This window comes from Bombina bombina, chromosome 4 (genome assembly GCF_027579735.1).
Source record: "Bombina bombina isolate aBomBom1 chromosome 4, aBomBom1.pri, whole genome shotgun sequence".
Lineage (NCBI taxonomy): Eukaryota > Metazoa > Chordata > Amphibia > Anura > Bombinatoridae > Bombina > Bombina bombina.
In genome coordinates this window covers 703,078,270-703,094,637 of record NC_069502.1, presented here as the reverse complement: position 1 = coordinate 703,094,637, position 16,368 = coordinate 703,078,270, and positions in this window count along the sequence as shown.

The window sequence follows — 16,368 nt, the reverse complement described above, 5'->3', positions numbered from 1 at the left end:
GTAGGGCTCTGAGCAGCGCAGATGGTAGGGCAGTGCGATGCCGCGAAGCGGTCAGATACTGTCAGGCAGCAAATATCCTGTTAATGTCTCTTAAACCTCCGTTCAGTGACAATTCGAGGGTGTGGGAAAATTAGTTGAGCTATGTACCACAATTAGTTGCTTAATTTGCCCATTTATTACTCCTTTTTATAAGGTTAAAGTCTGGAGCTCTGTTATTGTGCTTCTGCTCTGCATGGCGGTTAGCTCCGCCCCCCAAGTACATGTTTTAACATACTGGAAACCTCACCTCTCTCTCTCCTTTCTACCCTGGAACTGTGAATCTGTTTTAGACTTATATTTTTTTTAGAAGACAACCCAAAGTATTGATCTAGGCCTATTTTGGTATATTTCATGCCACCATTTCACCGCCAAATGCGATCAAATAAAAAATATTGTTCACTTTTTCACAAACTTTAGGTTTCTCACTGAAATTATTTATAAACAGCTTGTGCAATTATGGCACAAATGGTTGTAAATGCTTCTCTGGGATCCCCTTTGTTCAGAAATAGCAGACATATATGGCTTTAGCGTTACTTTTTGGTAATTAGAAGGCCGCAAAATGCCAATGCGCAGTCCTAACAGTTCCATGCAGTCCTAACAGCGGCCTAAACGCCGTAGGATGGCATGGAATGTCCTACCTTATATGAACATCCTGCAGCCTCTCCCATTGACGCATGCTAGAACCGGACCGAGGGGGGGGGGCATGCCTAGAGGTGTCCTAGAGGTGTAGGCAGTCCCTATGATCCAATCCTGGCCTTGAAATCATGTGATCGCATCAACGATCGTGTGATTTCATTTTTACATTTCCGATTGTAACACTTTGACGCTGGCACAAAGGGGTTAAGACTGTGTGAGTCGTGTGTGTATGTCCCAGTACCTTACAGTGATAGTAAACTTTCCCCTTTGTCTAAACAGATTTGGAATGTTAGTGATATTTTAGATGGAGTTTAATTAATCAGTTGTAATAAAGATACGCTATATAACTTACTTTTTAATATAGCACTGAAATTCAAATTCCCTGTGTTGACCTAGCGGTTTGAACTGTTCTCCAATCATCGCTCTAGTCATACAGCACTTTTGTTGTAGCTGGAGCACAGATTGGAGAATATTTCAAACCGTTAGCTCAACAAAATATTACTTTTGAAGTGAGCAGCCAGTGTGGGGTATTCTAATTTCAGCGCTACATTAAAAAGTTATAGTGCATCTTCATTACAACTGAAGGAGTTAAATTCCATCAAATATATTCTAAAATTATAGAACTGTTTAGACAAAGGGGAAAGTTTACTATAACTTTAAGGACTGTGTGTATAGTGTGAGTGTGTCCGTGCCTTTAAGAATGTGCAAGTGTAATGTGATCTATTCCTTCAAGGCTCTGTGTGCTGTGTTTGCGCACTGGTACCATTAAAACTGTGTACGTGTGGTGTGAGCTACCCCTTTATGTGTATATCACTTTAAGCCTGGGTGCCCCTTTAAGGCTTTGTGCATTTGGGTGTGCTTAAAGGGACAGTATACACTCATTTTCATATAACTGCATGTAATAGACACTACTATAAAGAAAAAGATGCACAGATACTGATATAAAAATCCAGTATAAAACTGTTTAAAAACTTACTTAGAAGCTCACAGTTTAGCTCTGTTGAAAAGGTAGTTGGAAAGCCCACTGCAAGTGGGAAATATCAGACACTCCCCCCTCCCCCTTCTTTTGCATGTGAAAAGACCCTTTACACAAACAGGAGCAAGCTGGAGAAGGTAGCTGACGGTATTCACATAAAACTTTGGGGCTTGGTTAGGAGTCTGAAAATCAGAGCAATGTTATTTAAAAATAAGCAAAACTATACATTAAAAAAACAAAAGACAAAAAAAAAAAAAACTTGATGGGCTATGTAAATAGATCATCTAAAAAACATTTATGCAAAGAAAAAATGAGTGTATAATGGACCTTTAAAAGCCTGTGTGCCTGTCCCTTTAAGACTATGACCAGGCGGTGAGCTGCCCTTTAAAGGGTCATGAAATTCAGTACAATCATATTTAGGGACTACATTAAAGGTAGTTTAAATAACATTTTTGCCTTATTACATTTTTCCGAAGTTAAATCCTTAGCTACATATTGCTTATCTTGTAGAGGGCATCAATCGTCTTTTTTTTTCCAGCTAGACAGCCCCTTGCCGAACTCCCTGTAATGAGCCAGCTGCAAGCGCCATTTAGAGTTCATATATAAATAAGCTAAATGCATAATAAATTAGTAAATGTGCGCTCTCAAACGTATGTGCAATGGAAATATTACTCTTTATACTGGCATGCTCAGGTCTGTAGCGTCACGTGACAAATGCTGTGCATGTGAATCGTGTGCGCACAGAGTGATGATGTCCCACTGTGCAAATTCTGTAGAATAAAAGATGGCGGCACGTGCACCTGAGGGCTACCTGTGAAGACCTCCGTGGTTGGATTTGTATAATAAGCTACACGGAGGGAGTGTAAAAAAAAAATAATAGAATTTATAATTTGAAATATCTACACATTAATGGCAATAATGAAAATACATGCATATGAGGCATTCTAATGTTTTTATTAATTATTTCCATATTTGCAATGTTTTTTATGGGTTTACTGTCCCTTTAAGGCGGTGTTGTAAGAACATTTTTTTCTCAGCAGTTTGTACTGCTTTAGGGAACATACTAAACTGCATATTGGGATGATGGGATGATTGGCTGCAATGCTAAAACACTATCACTAGATGTCATACTTATTACACACATTCATGGTAATGACTCTGCTGTAACTCAAAATATGTTGTTCTTTTCTGCAGTGCTTGATACTAAGTTGCAAACAGTAGTTGCAAATCTTTAACTATTCACTTGCTGAGATAGACACACACACACACAGTTGTACAGTATAATGGAATTACATTAAATAATATAATAGAAAAATGACCCATTACTTTTGTAGGACTAGATTACTAATTTAATATAGTACATGTATGTACAAAGGAACACATTTTACCTGTTTTGATAGGAACCTGTGAATAGATGTTTTAAACATGAGGAGTATGGGTTACACATGCCAAGGAAAATATTTGTTTTATTTCTGATAAGAATATGGTTATAATTATCTTTATACATGGGGATTATGGGTGAAATATCATGGTTACACATGCAGAGGATTTGACCTGTTTCTCATAGGAATATGGTTATAATTATTTTTCTACATGGGGATTATGGGTGGGATGATATGGTTACACATGCCAAGGAACATATTTGACCTGTTACTGTTAAGAATATGGGTATAAATATGTTTTATATATGGGGATTATGGGTGGAATATTATAGTAACATGTGCGAGGGAACATATTTGACCAGTTTCTAATAGGAATATGGTTACAATTATTTTTCTACATTGGGATTATGGGTGAAATATAATGGTTACACATGCAGAGGAACACATTTGACCTGTTTCTGATAGGAATATAGATATACTTATTTTTATACATGGGGATTATGGGTGCAATATCATGGTTACACATGCAGAGGAACACATTTGACCTGTTACTGCTAAGAATATGGGTATAAATATTTTTATATAAGGGAATTATGGGCGGAATATCATGGTTACACATGCCAAGGAACATATTTGACTGGTTTCTTAGAAAAATATTTATACCCATATTCCTATATGTGGGGATTATGGGCGGAATATCATGGTTACATGCCAAGTAATATATTTTAAAATTTTTGGGTATATGGGTATAATTTTTGTACGTGGGGATTATGGGTGGGATATCATGGTTACACATGCCAAGGAACATATTTGACTTGTTACTGCTAAGAATATGGGTATACATATTTTTATATATGGGGATTATGGGTGGAATATCATGGTTACACATGTCAAGGAACTTATTTGATTGGTTTGTGATAGAAATAGGGGTATAATTATTTTTTTACGTGGGGATTATGGGTGCAATATCATGGTTACACATGCCAAGGAACATATATTTGACCTGTTTCTGAAAGGAATATGGGTATAATGATTTTTCTACATGGGGATTATTGGTGGAATATCATTCTTACACATGCAAAGTAACATACTGTATTTGACCTGTTTCTGATAAGAATGTGTAGAAATATTTTTGTACATATTTGACTTTTTCCTGGGAATAAATATTTGTATATGTGGTGATTATAGGTGAAATAGTATGATTACACTTGCCAATTAACAAATGTGACCTGTTTCCGATAGGAATATGGTTATAATTATTTTTATACATGGGGATTATGGGTGCAAGTCATGGTTGCACTTGAAGAGGAACACATTTGACCCGTTTCTGATAAAAATATGGTTAGAATTATTTTGCTACAGGTGGATTTTGGGTGGAATATTATGGTTACACATGCCAAGTAACATATTTGACCGGTTTCTGATAAGAATGTTGGTATGTTTTTGTATATATGGGATTATGGGTGGAATATCATGGTTACACATGCCAAGGAACATATTTGACCTGTTTCTGATAAGAATGTTGGTATATTTTTGTATATATGGGATATATGGGATTATGGGTGGAATATCATGGTTACACATGCCAAGGAACATATTTGACCTGTTTCTGATCGGAATATGGTTATAATTATTTTGGGAATTATGGGTGGAATCATTGTTATACATGCCAAGGACAAATTTGACAATTTCCTGATGGAAAGAGGGGTATAAATATTTTCATACAAGAGAATTATGGGTGGAATAGCATGGCTACACATGTCAAGGAACATATTTGACCAGTTTCTGATAAGAATGTGGGTATAAATATTTTTGCATGCGGATTATGGATGGATTATCATGGTTAATCATACAAGTAACATATTTGACCTGTTGGAGTTGTAAGAATAATTTCTAAAGGTCATGCTTAAATATCTTCAAGGAGGATCCTACTTTTAAAATGAACCGTTCACTTAAAAGTTTCTTTAATACACTTTGCATTGCACGGAAACATTGCGCTCACGGGAGCACGCTTCCATAGGCTCCAAAGGATTTTTGATCTATATAATTCAGTAATAGGTTGTGTTTTAATATATGCCATTTTGATGTTCATGCTAGTTCTGTTTTTAAAAATTGTATTTCTACGATTTATATTTGCTTTTCATGCTCTTATAATAAATACACAGCAAAAAACAAAACAAAAAAACCCAAACATATTCCTTACAAAATTAAACGACTTGGAGAAATAAATAACATGAACTTTTCCTAAGTGATGCTGTTGACCACATAAAAATACATAATTGACAATTATTTCTTCATGACTAGGTAAGTAAAGAAAGGGGAGCAAATGGTCCGTTATCCCACACCTGCACACTATATATTTACCCTAATAATCAGGAGAACAAACAATCCTCCTTAGGAGTGATGGTGCAATGGCCGGTTTTATGCATAGAAAACAAAATATGAAAACATCACAGTGCAATATATCAAGAAAAAGAAAACGGTCCTTGAAGTGGGTGATAAAAACATTCACTCAAGAGCCGTAACTGCTTAGTTAACAAGGCTTAGCATGGGGCCTATCAGGTTTCTGTATTACCCTTGAAGCAATACTCAGTCTTAACAAGGAAAGAAGGAGGGATAGATCAGCAATACATATTTATTCCAGATAAAAGAAAACTATAAAAGGAATTATATATATAGACATACATATATATATATATATATATATATATATATATATATATATATATATATATATATATATATATATATATATATATATATATACATATACATATACATATACATATACATATATATATATATATATATATATATATACACCCACACACACATATACATATACAGAGAGAAGTGCACTCACAGGAACGAACAACTGGCTCATTAACATTGTTAGCCTGTTCTATGGCGATTTACCACCTGGGTGCAGCTTTTTAGCCCAGTAATGCTTTTTACAGAGTAGAACTTTCCTGTAGTATATCAGTCTGATCCCGCCTATTACGGCCAGTCCAGCGCCGAAATACCAGGCAATTCCTCTCTGAACAAGGAACACAGCAACCCCAGACGATCGTTTCGGCCTTCATTGGGCCTCGTCAGTGAGGTGTAGCTATATTCCTCTAAGCACACTGAGCAAGGAGTCCACGTCTGGTTGCCCCTTTTTCCCATAGGGAGACTAAATACATACAGAGAGAAGTGCACTCACAGGAACGAACAACTGGCTCATTAACATTGTTAGCCTGTTCTATGGCGATTTACCACCTGGGTGTAGCTTTTTAGCCCAGTAATGCTTTTTACAGAGTAGAACTTTCCTGTAGTATATCAGTCTGATCCCGCCTATTACGGCCAGTCCAGTGCCGAAATACCAGGCAATTCCTCTCTGAACAAGGAACACAGCAACCCAGGACGATCGTTTCGGCCTTCATTGGGCCTCATCAGTGAGGTGTAGCTATATTCCTCTAAGCACACTGAGCAAGGAGTCCACGTCTGGTTGCCCTATATATCTCCAAACTTGAGTGCAATCAATGTCCCAAAATGAAGGAAACGCTACTTGATTGATCTTGCTCTCCCCATATGAAACCTTGCTAGTCCATCCGTGATTCCCATAAATAAAAATAAATGATACCCATCTTCCTATCACAAAAATGACAAATGTGTTACTTGGCATGTGCAACCATGCTATGCCACCTATAATCCCCATGTATAAAAATAGTTATAACCAATTTTACATCAGGAAAAGGTCAAATATGTTCCTTGGCATGTGTAACTATAATATTCCACCCATAATCACTATGTAGAAAAATAATTATACACATGTTCTTATCAGAAACAGGTCCAATATGTTACTTTGCATGTGTAATTGCACCTATAATCCCCATGTAGAAAAATAATTATACACATGTTCTTATCAGAAACAGGTCCAATATGTTACTTGGCATGTGTAACCATGCTATTCCACCCATAATCCCATGTATAAAAATATTTATACCCATGTTTCCGTCAGGAAAAAGTAAAATATGTTCCTTGGCATGTGTAATCATTCCACCCATAATTCCCATGTAGAAAAATAATTTTACCCATATTCTTATCAGAAACAGGATAAATATGTTCCTTAGTATGTGTAACCAGGATATTTCACCCATAATCCCCATGTAGAAAAATAATTATACCCATATTTGTATCAGAAACAGGTCAAATGTGTTCCTTGGGATGTGTAACACTTATATTTCACCCATAATCACCATGTAGAAAAATAATTATACCCATATTTGTATCAGAAACAGGTCAAATATGTTCCTTGGGATGTGTAACACTTATATTTCACCCATAATCCCCATGTAGAAAAATAATTATACCCATATTTGTATAAGAAACAGGTCAAATATGTTCCTTGGGATGTGTAACACTTATATTTCACCTATAATCACCATGTAGAAAAATAATTATACCCATGTTCTTATCAGAAACAGGTCAAATGTGTTACTTGGGATGTATAACCATGATATTCCATCCATAATCCCAATATAAAAAAATGAATTATAAACCATATTTTTTTATCAGAAACAGGTCAAATATGTTCCTTGGCATGTGTAACCATGATATTTCACCCATAATCCCCATGTAGAAAAATAATTATAACCGTAATCCTATCAGAAAAAGGTGAAATGTGCTCCTTGCCACGTGAAATCATGATATTATACCCAAAATCCCCATGAATAAAAATTAGAACCATATTCCTATCAGAAAAAGGTCAAATGTGTTCCTCTGCATGTGTAACCATGATATTGCACTCATAATCCCCATATAGAAAAATAATTATATAAATAGGATAAAGGGAACTGCGGATGAGACCTTATAATATGCGTCTAAACAGTCCGTAAATCACCTGAAAACTCCGTAAAGCTAAAACCAATAGGTACTGAATTTACTGCACAAGAGAAAGTTTTGCAATGGCACTATTGTAGGCAAACCCCACTTTATTAAGTATTCAGAATAGTGAAAACTGGATGTCCTCTAGTATTATTATTTCACTGGTGTTCTTATATTTGCATCAGTGGGTTGGTTCTTGTGCATAAAATAATGTATACTACAAAATTGTGGAGCAAGATTAGTTCCACTGGAAAGTATGCACTTATAGCACTCTGCTGCCCATACTTGGGGCTAGTACTACACAGATAAATACAATTTAACTTTTATTGTTACTTTTAAAATTGTATTTCGAACTACCAAAAACATTCATACGATTAAAATCACAAATGTAAGATAGAATCAGGATAATAATCTATGTAATATAGTATTGTCAAATTCTGGATTTCACTATATCATAATATTTCTCCAATGCTGATGTGCTTGAAATAAACTGTAGTAAATGAGAGGTGCAGTGGTTTCTCACTCGATCTGATTCAGGTGTCTATACTGTAGGTGCACTATATGCTCATACTCTTGCATCTGATGGTTAAAGTACGTAAAGTTGAGTACAGTACAGCTCGTAGTTAGGAGCCGTCATATGTATATCGGAAATGCGTGTTCCTGACTAGATTTTTGGTACTGATAAAGATATTGCAACATAAGGATCACTTCAGGGTGGACTTGGTTAAGTACTGACTTAGTGTAAAGAATGTGAAAATGTATTCACCAGTGTCACACTTCTCACTGATGTAGTGAACCAATAGTCTTATTCGAAAAAGACTTTATATAATATGATGTTGGTTTTCAAATAACTCAGGTGTTAGTTCATATATAATCGTGTATCCCAACAGTAATTAATCACAACAATGAGAGTGAAAATAAATAGATATTGTGGATCATATCTGCGTATGCCCTGATGGTTTACCGAGTATTTAGACTTTAATCTACTGAATTTCAACAGTTTTATAATCACTGAATATATACTAGGAAATTACAGCAGTGGTATTAATATTATTGCTGTTTCAGTTTTTATATAGTTGTGCCATTGACACTATATTTATATAAGAATATATACAGGTATACCCCGCTCATACAGCGGGTTAGGGACCGGAGCACCACTGTAAGGTGAAAACCGCCTTAAAGTGAAACAAGGCAGTTTTAGCTTTCTTTCCACTTGCCAGTGTGTTTAAAAACTTGAAAACATGTTTTAACTAACTTATATTAAGGGTGCAATAGGGCTAAGTTTAGTTTAACACTAGCACAGCACAGTATTCAATAAATACTGTACTTGTAAAATAGTGACAATTACTGTAGTAAAATTTGCCAGACTATAGGACTGAGACACAGATTGCACTGTAATGCTGTAAACAGAGTGAACTGCGCATAACAAAATGGTGCTAGTCACTTTTCTCGCAAACTCACAATGATTACAGCACTATTTCATAATCCTTGGAGGTTGAACTTCAGCTCCACAAAGCGCTGTATTAGCGAATCGCTGTAAAGTGAAGCGCTGTAAAGTGAGGTATACCTGTATTGGGTTAACCACAGATTAACAGATGGCTTTATATTATGAAATCTACAAATATCAGTACTTGGTGTATGTTTATGCAGTAGTTATATTGTTTCCAGGGGCTATTTCAGTGTTTTATTATATATATTTTCATATTAATTCTTTAGCACTGACATGTTCTTTAAGTATTGGCATTTCCCCATATGTCTAAAGTTTGATTTAGATTTATGTTTATATTTACATATATGTCTCGGTTTTTGAATGTATATATTAACATATCTTACGTTTGTGCAATTTTGAAATTGCATTTTTTTTTTTCCTTTTTGTACTCTCACATTTGTATTTTGTATATGTATCATTCAATATTTAGTCTGTTTACATCATATCCTGTTCATTCCTGAAGTTGTTACTTGCTGACTTGGTAACTCAATTAAATAATTAGGTTCAGCATATATCACAAAAAAGGACTTAACAGCGCTAAGTTAATAGTTCCACATTTCCTGAATTATAGTAAAATCTCAATATTCCATATCGGGACAGTGCTATTTAGACAGATATTTGGCAAATATTCTCTACCAAAAGAAAGTTTTATGAGTAAAAACCACCAATAAAATAAACCACCAGTAAAATTACTAAATATTGCTGTGTGTAAACAATTAATATAAACAATAGATACAGCTAATATAAACAATAGATACAGCTAGTATCTGCTTTTCAAATAAAACAAATTTCTTAGTCCAGAGTACTTTTTCACCTCCACAAGGCACAAATGTTAATTCAGGTAATTGTTATAAGTCTGAAAATAATTCCCACTTCCTTCTCCCTCTTTGCTGCTTGTTTAAAAACTCTTCCTTCTCCAGAGTTTTATGTGATGCAGGATCCAAGACAGTATAATATAGAAGACAAAAGCGCAAAAAAGGGGATTCAAGCGTAATTAGTTAAAAAGTGCTGTCTTGCACAAACATAGACTTCTACTCACCAGAGTTAGTATAAAAGTAAGCCTTTATTGATACAATCTTTAAAACGATACTCTGTGTCCCAGGTACAACAATCCGTTTCCCAAGGTAATTGACAGCTGGAAGTTCTTAAATGCAGGATATAACCTGCGGCGGGCGTAGCCGGCTTGCCCACCCTCAGCTAGTTACTCTAAGGTTGCGGAGCTTGGGACTGGTGATAGATTAACCCCAACGCGTTTCCCCCGGTATTCGCCGGGCTTTCTCAAGGGGATCTGGATAAGCACAAACGGATGTCGGGCTTCTGTGTAATTCACACCTGTTTTTGGTGCAGAGCTGGTATTTCCAAATGGCGTACTGTCTCCTGGAATGGTGCTGTGCTCTCAATTTGTTCCAAATGTATGAGACTCTGAGATTCCCAGTGATGTGACAATCTGTAATCAGTAGTCCTGTCGATGTTCAATCAATGAAGATTATGGATGACAGGTCACTCACAGGAGGCAGCAGTCACTTCTTCCCGCCAGTGACAGCGCGTAAACCAGACAGTGCTGCGCTTTTCCTACTATACTTGGCTTCCTTCCTTGAATTTTAATGTATATCAATAAATATTTTGGATTTTATTACAAGACCAGAGACTCCTATTTTTGCATTACTCTTTCTTTACTACTCAATGCAGCCTTTTAAAGAACAATAACATTGATAAGATAAATAACATAAACATAATAAGAAGCTAACAGAAGCTTATTATAGTGAGAAAAAACAGCCAATCAGCACAGAGAATAGCCTATAAACAGAGCACACAGTTAACACTTTTCCTCTTTCTTTTGCTGCTCATATCCAGATAAGTTGTGACAGTTTTGAATAAATTCATTATTAAGGATTATTGCATTTTAAATGTTATATAGATTTTTATTCCTATGTAGCCTTATTTTTGTACCAAATACCTTTTTCCTATAACCGTTTCTATTAGATTTATTTGTTTTTTCCGTTTTCTTAACTTTTACCCTTTTTAAAAAATACTTTGGCACGAATTTCTGCCCCATTCTACTGCTGCTTTACTGTATTCACCCTCGTGCCGCTTTTTTCCCTTGTGGCTAACCTCTCCTCTCGTCCGTGTCTCCTCTCCCTCCCTGTGTTTCCTTTTCGGCTGCTCCGCCGCCATTTTGTGGGCCGTCCTCCTTCATTCCCGCCCATTTTGCTGACGCGGTACTTTACCTCAGTCAGCCGAAGTCCTCCTGTCATATCGGGTGGTAACATTGTTGCGTGTTACACTCGACTACAAATTTCATTGCTTTAAATGTTATAGTCTTAGGTTGCCATCTTCTGGCCACATATATTTAATAATTGAATAAGTTTTCTTTAAAAGCCTTTTTTTCCTTCACTGTTATTTTGAAAATTGTTTATACCACTCCTCAGTTGTTTAAAAAATCTATGTGGAATTTCACTTAAATTTTTTGTAAGATTATATTATATATGCTCATTAATTTTTTCTAAGGGAGTTATTTAATTTTAAATAATATTTATTTTTACATTGCAACTGTAAATCATAGTTAAATATTAACAATGTCTGAAATACAAACTGAGGCATCTCCCTTAACGTTACAGACTGTACAATCCATGATAGACTCCTCCATGGATAATTTATTTAACAAAATGACTTCTTTGATGGGAGAAAAACAGAGAAAAATTTCTTTAAAAAGAAAGAACCCATCTATTGCCTATAAAGCAAGTAAAAAACGTATTGATAAATCACGACAGCTGTTAGCTGATCCTAATTTTCCTCACAGCAAAGGAAGAAAAACCGCTGTTAGTAGAACCCTGCACCCCGAGGGTAACCAAACGGGGGATACTTATGTATGCCAAAAATTAAAATTTAAAACAAAAAATATTACTGAAAATCCATCTTCAGAATCAGGTTTCAGATGGTGATGAATATACCGATATTAATACTGATATTAACTCTGACAATTTTAACGAATCTGATAACTCTGATGGCCCCCCAACAGCCAAAAAACAGAGAAAAAACAAACAAAAAATCTCATGATTATAGTGAGGACGAAGAGGACTTTTTAGATTGTTTAGGCAATCCTAGATTTAAACCTGATGAATTACACCATCCCCGGTCCACCGAGTGGTGCCCCCCCCATTGATTTAGCCAAATTCATTGATCATCAGTTGCGCAAACCTCTGAAAAAACAAACCCGCAATAAAATGAAAGCTGAATGTCCTCGTCCCCTTTTACCAAAAAATGCTTCTATCACTCCAGAGGTGGACCCCAAAATATTAAAATTTATTGGCACCCCTGGATATAAATTAAAGAAAGGAGTAGACAGATCCTGGAAAATTTGCCAAGATAAACTTTTAGATTCTGTTGGGCCCCTCACCAAACTTTTTGAAATGTCTGAACAAGGTGTAGCTGAAAATTGTCCCTTGGACCCTTATGTAGTCAGGGAATGGGTCCAAAGACTTCTTTGTTTTATTGGCAATACTAATTGTGCAATGTCTGGAGAAAGACGGAATATTTTAAGAAAGATAGATCCCAAAATTTCTGATTTTTCCTCAAGCAATACCGCTTCTGATAACAAGGGTCTTTTATTTGGAGATTCATATTTAAAAGACCTTAACCAATATGTCAGTACTTTCTCTAACCTAAGCAAAGTAAAGACATCGGTAAAGAAAATTTTCTACCCTAACCAAAGTTTTTCTGACCGGGCCGGGAGAGGCAGAGGCCGCTTTCCCGGCCGCCAATCCTATTTATCCAGGTCTCACTACTACCCCCAACAATCCCAATACCAACATCAATTTCAGACACAATTTCAAAGAGGTTATTCAGACCCATCTACCTCCTCCTTCTTCCCGACAAGAGGTCGACCTTGGACTCAGAGAGGTTTTAGGACGAGAGCCAGAGCTAGACAAGCTCCAGGTAAGTTTATTACCTCCTCCCCATGTTTCTTCTTTCCCAGAAAAAATTGGTGGCAGACTCGCCCTGTTTACTCAAAATTGGGCTTCAATTACTTCAGACCCCTGGGTCTTACAGACAGTGTCAGGTATTCTCATAGAGTTCACACATCCCCCAATCCAAACCTGTCTTCCTCATCCCATTCATTTTTCTTGGGAGGACTCTCTTTTGGTCAAGAGAGAGATTTCTACTCTCTCTTCCAAAAAAGCAATTCTTCCGGTCATCCAACCCCAAGATTTTTATCTAAGCAACCTATTTCTGGTAAAAAAGAAAAACAACCAGTTCAGACCAGTCATAAATTTAAAGTCTTTAAATGCCTATGTTGTGTACCATCATTTCAAAATGGAAGGAATACACTTATTAAGAGAATGTTTAAGGGAAAACGATTGGTTGGTTTAGACCTTACAGACGCCTATCTAACCGTTCCAATCGCTCAAGAACATTGGAAATTTTTGACATTCCGTTGGGAAGACCAATTCTGGAACTTCACTTGTCTTCCTTTCGGCCTGTCTTCAGCCCCATGGATTTTCACCAAGTTACTCAAACCTGTAGTGGCCTGGTTGAGACTCCGGGGGATCCGTCTAATAATTTATTTAGACGACATTTTAATAATGGACCAAGATTTTTATTCTCTTCAGAATCATCTAACTACCACAATATCCTTACTAGAATATTTAGGTTTCATTGTGAACAAACAGAAATCGGTCCTTTACCCTACAAAATCTTTAATTTTCTTAGGTTTCAAAATCAACTCGGTGCTCTCCACTCTGAGTCTTCCTCCAAACAAAGTGAAGAACATCAAAAAGGAAATTGCCAAAACTCTATCCAAAGATTCAGTCCCCATCAGAACTATAGCCAGAATAGTAGGGTTACTATCATCCTCTATTCAGGCTGTATTTCCCGCCCCTCTACACTATCGAGAACTCCAGAGATTAAAAATTCTTCATTTGAGAAAAGGGTTTTCCTACTCTCATTTGATTCCTTTGTCCCTAGAGGCCAAAGAAGAACTCTCTTGGTGGCTTTCTCACTTGGAAGCCTGGAATGGGAGAGCCATTTTTGGCAGGACTCCGGATTTCATTATAGAATCCGACGCCAGTCTTTCCGGCTGGGGTGCGCGTTGTGGTCCTTCCATCACAGGAGGCAAATGGACATTGGAGGAGAAACGTTTCCACATCAATTGTTTGGAATTATTGGCTGGCTCGTTTGCAGTCAAAAGTTTTGCCAAATTTTCTTCTCCAGTTTCTATTCTCCTACGCATGGACAATATCTCCGCAGTGCGATATCTCAATCGTTTGAGAGGCACCAAATCAAGGAACTTGTCCAATATAACCAAGGAGTTTATTCATCTCTGTTTAGACAGGAATATTTCCATCAAAGCGGAATATATTCCAGGACAGTCGAATGCAGCTGCAGACTGGGGATCTCGTCATTTGACAGATTCCAGCGATTGGAAATTGGACAAGAAAATATTTCTATCCCTTCAATCTCTCAGAGGTCCCTTTTGTTTGGACCTGTTTGCGTCCAGGACCAATTTTCAAATTTACCCATATTTCAGTTGGCGCCCAGATCCAGAAGCAGCGGCCATAGATGCTTTTCTCCATCCATGGCCCCCTCAGAAAGCTTATGCTTTCCCTCCATTTTCGATGATCCCGAGGACAATTTCAACAGTTTGCAGGGATCTCCTATGCCTAACTATGGTGACCCCCTTTTGGCCAACCCAATCATGGTATCCCTCCCTTCTGGAGATGTCCATCAATCTTCCAATTCTCCTTCCTCCATTTCCTCACCTGTTAGTCAATCCGGAGGGCCATTATCACAGTCTAATTCTCCAAGGCTCTCTTCTTCTGATAGCATGGACAATATCAGGGGACCCTGGTCTCTCCGAGGTCTTTCGGAGGGAGCTAGATCCCTCATTCAGGATTCCTGGGCCCCAGGTACCCGCAGATGCTATTTTGCCGCATGGTCAAAGTGGTCTTGCTGGTGCTTGCGTAGGAACTTGGATCCCGTTTCTTCGGATTTAACCGAAATTATTAACTATCTGTCTCATCTTTTTGACTCAGGCCTGGCTTACAGAACTGTTAACGTTCATAGGTCAGCTATTTCAGCCAGACACAATTTAATTAATAATTTATCTGTTGGCAAACATCCTTTAGTTTGTAGAATTCTTAAAGCCATTAGATTAAAACGACCTCCTGTTCCCAAACATGAATTTTTCTGGGACGTAGATTTAATTTTCTCCCTTTTCAAATCTTGGCCAGATAATAATTTGTTGTCTCTGAAACAACTTTCAGCTAAACTTGCTACTCTTCTCTGTCTAATTTATTTTAGAAGAGTATCTGATGTGAAAGCTTTAGACTAGAATTCTAAACTTTTCTCTCCTGAAGGAGTTACCTTTTTTCTTTCTCGCAGAACTAAAACTTTATCTACTTCCATATTTTATCCTTATCTTCCTTCCGAGCCTTCTCTGTGTGTGGTTGAATGCGTAAAGTCTTATGAATCTAGAACCTTGATTTTTAGGAAAACTAACTTTAAATCAACTTCTTATTTCTTTTGTTCCTCCTCATGCTCCTATCACTTCTACCTCTATTGCTAGGTGGGTTAAATGGGTCATGAAAGAGGCTGGTATCAACATTTCTTTCACAGCTCATTCCGTCAGAGGTTCTGCTGCTTCAAAAGCCTTTTTAAAAGCGGCTCCTCTCCAACAAATTTTAAATGCTGCAGACTGGTCTTCCGATTCCATTTTTAAACAATTTTATTTCAGACCCATTCAACATGCCTCGCTTAATTTATTTTCCTAATATGCTTTAAACTTGCAAAAATAGGAGTCTCTGGTCTTGTAATAAAATTCCAATTATCCTAATTGTTTGAAGGTATAATCTAGATTTTATTAAAGACACAGAGACGAGTATTTTCCCTCCTCAAATAGATAATTGTGTTTTTTCCCACCCTGGTATTTATTATTATATGTTATTAACGTTTTTTGTTTCTTTAACAGTATCCATGTAATT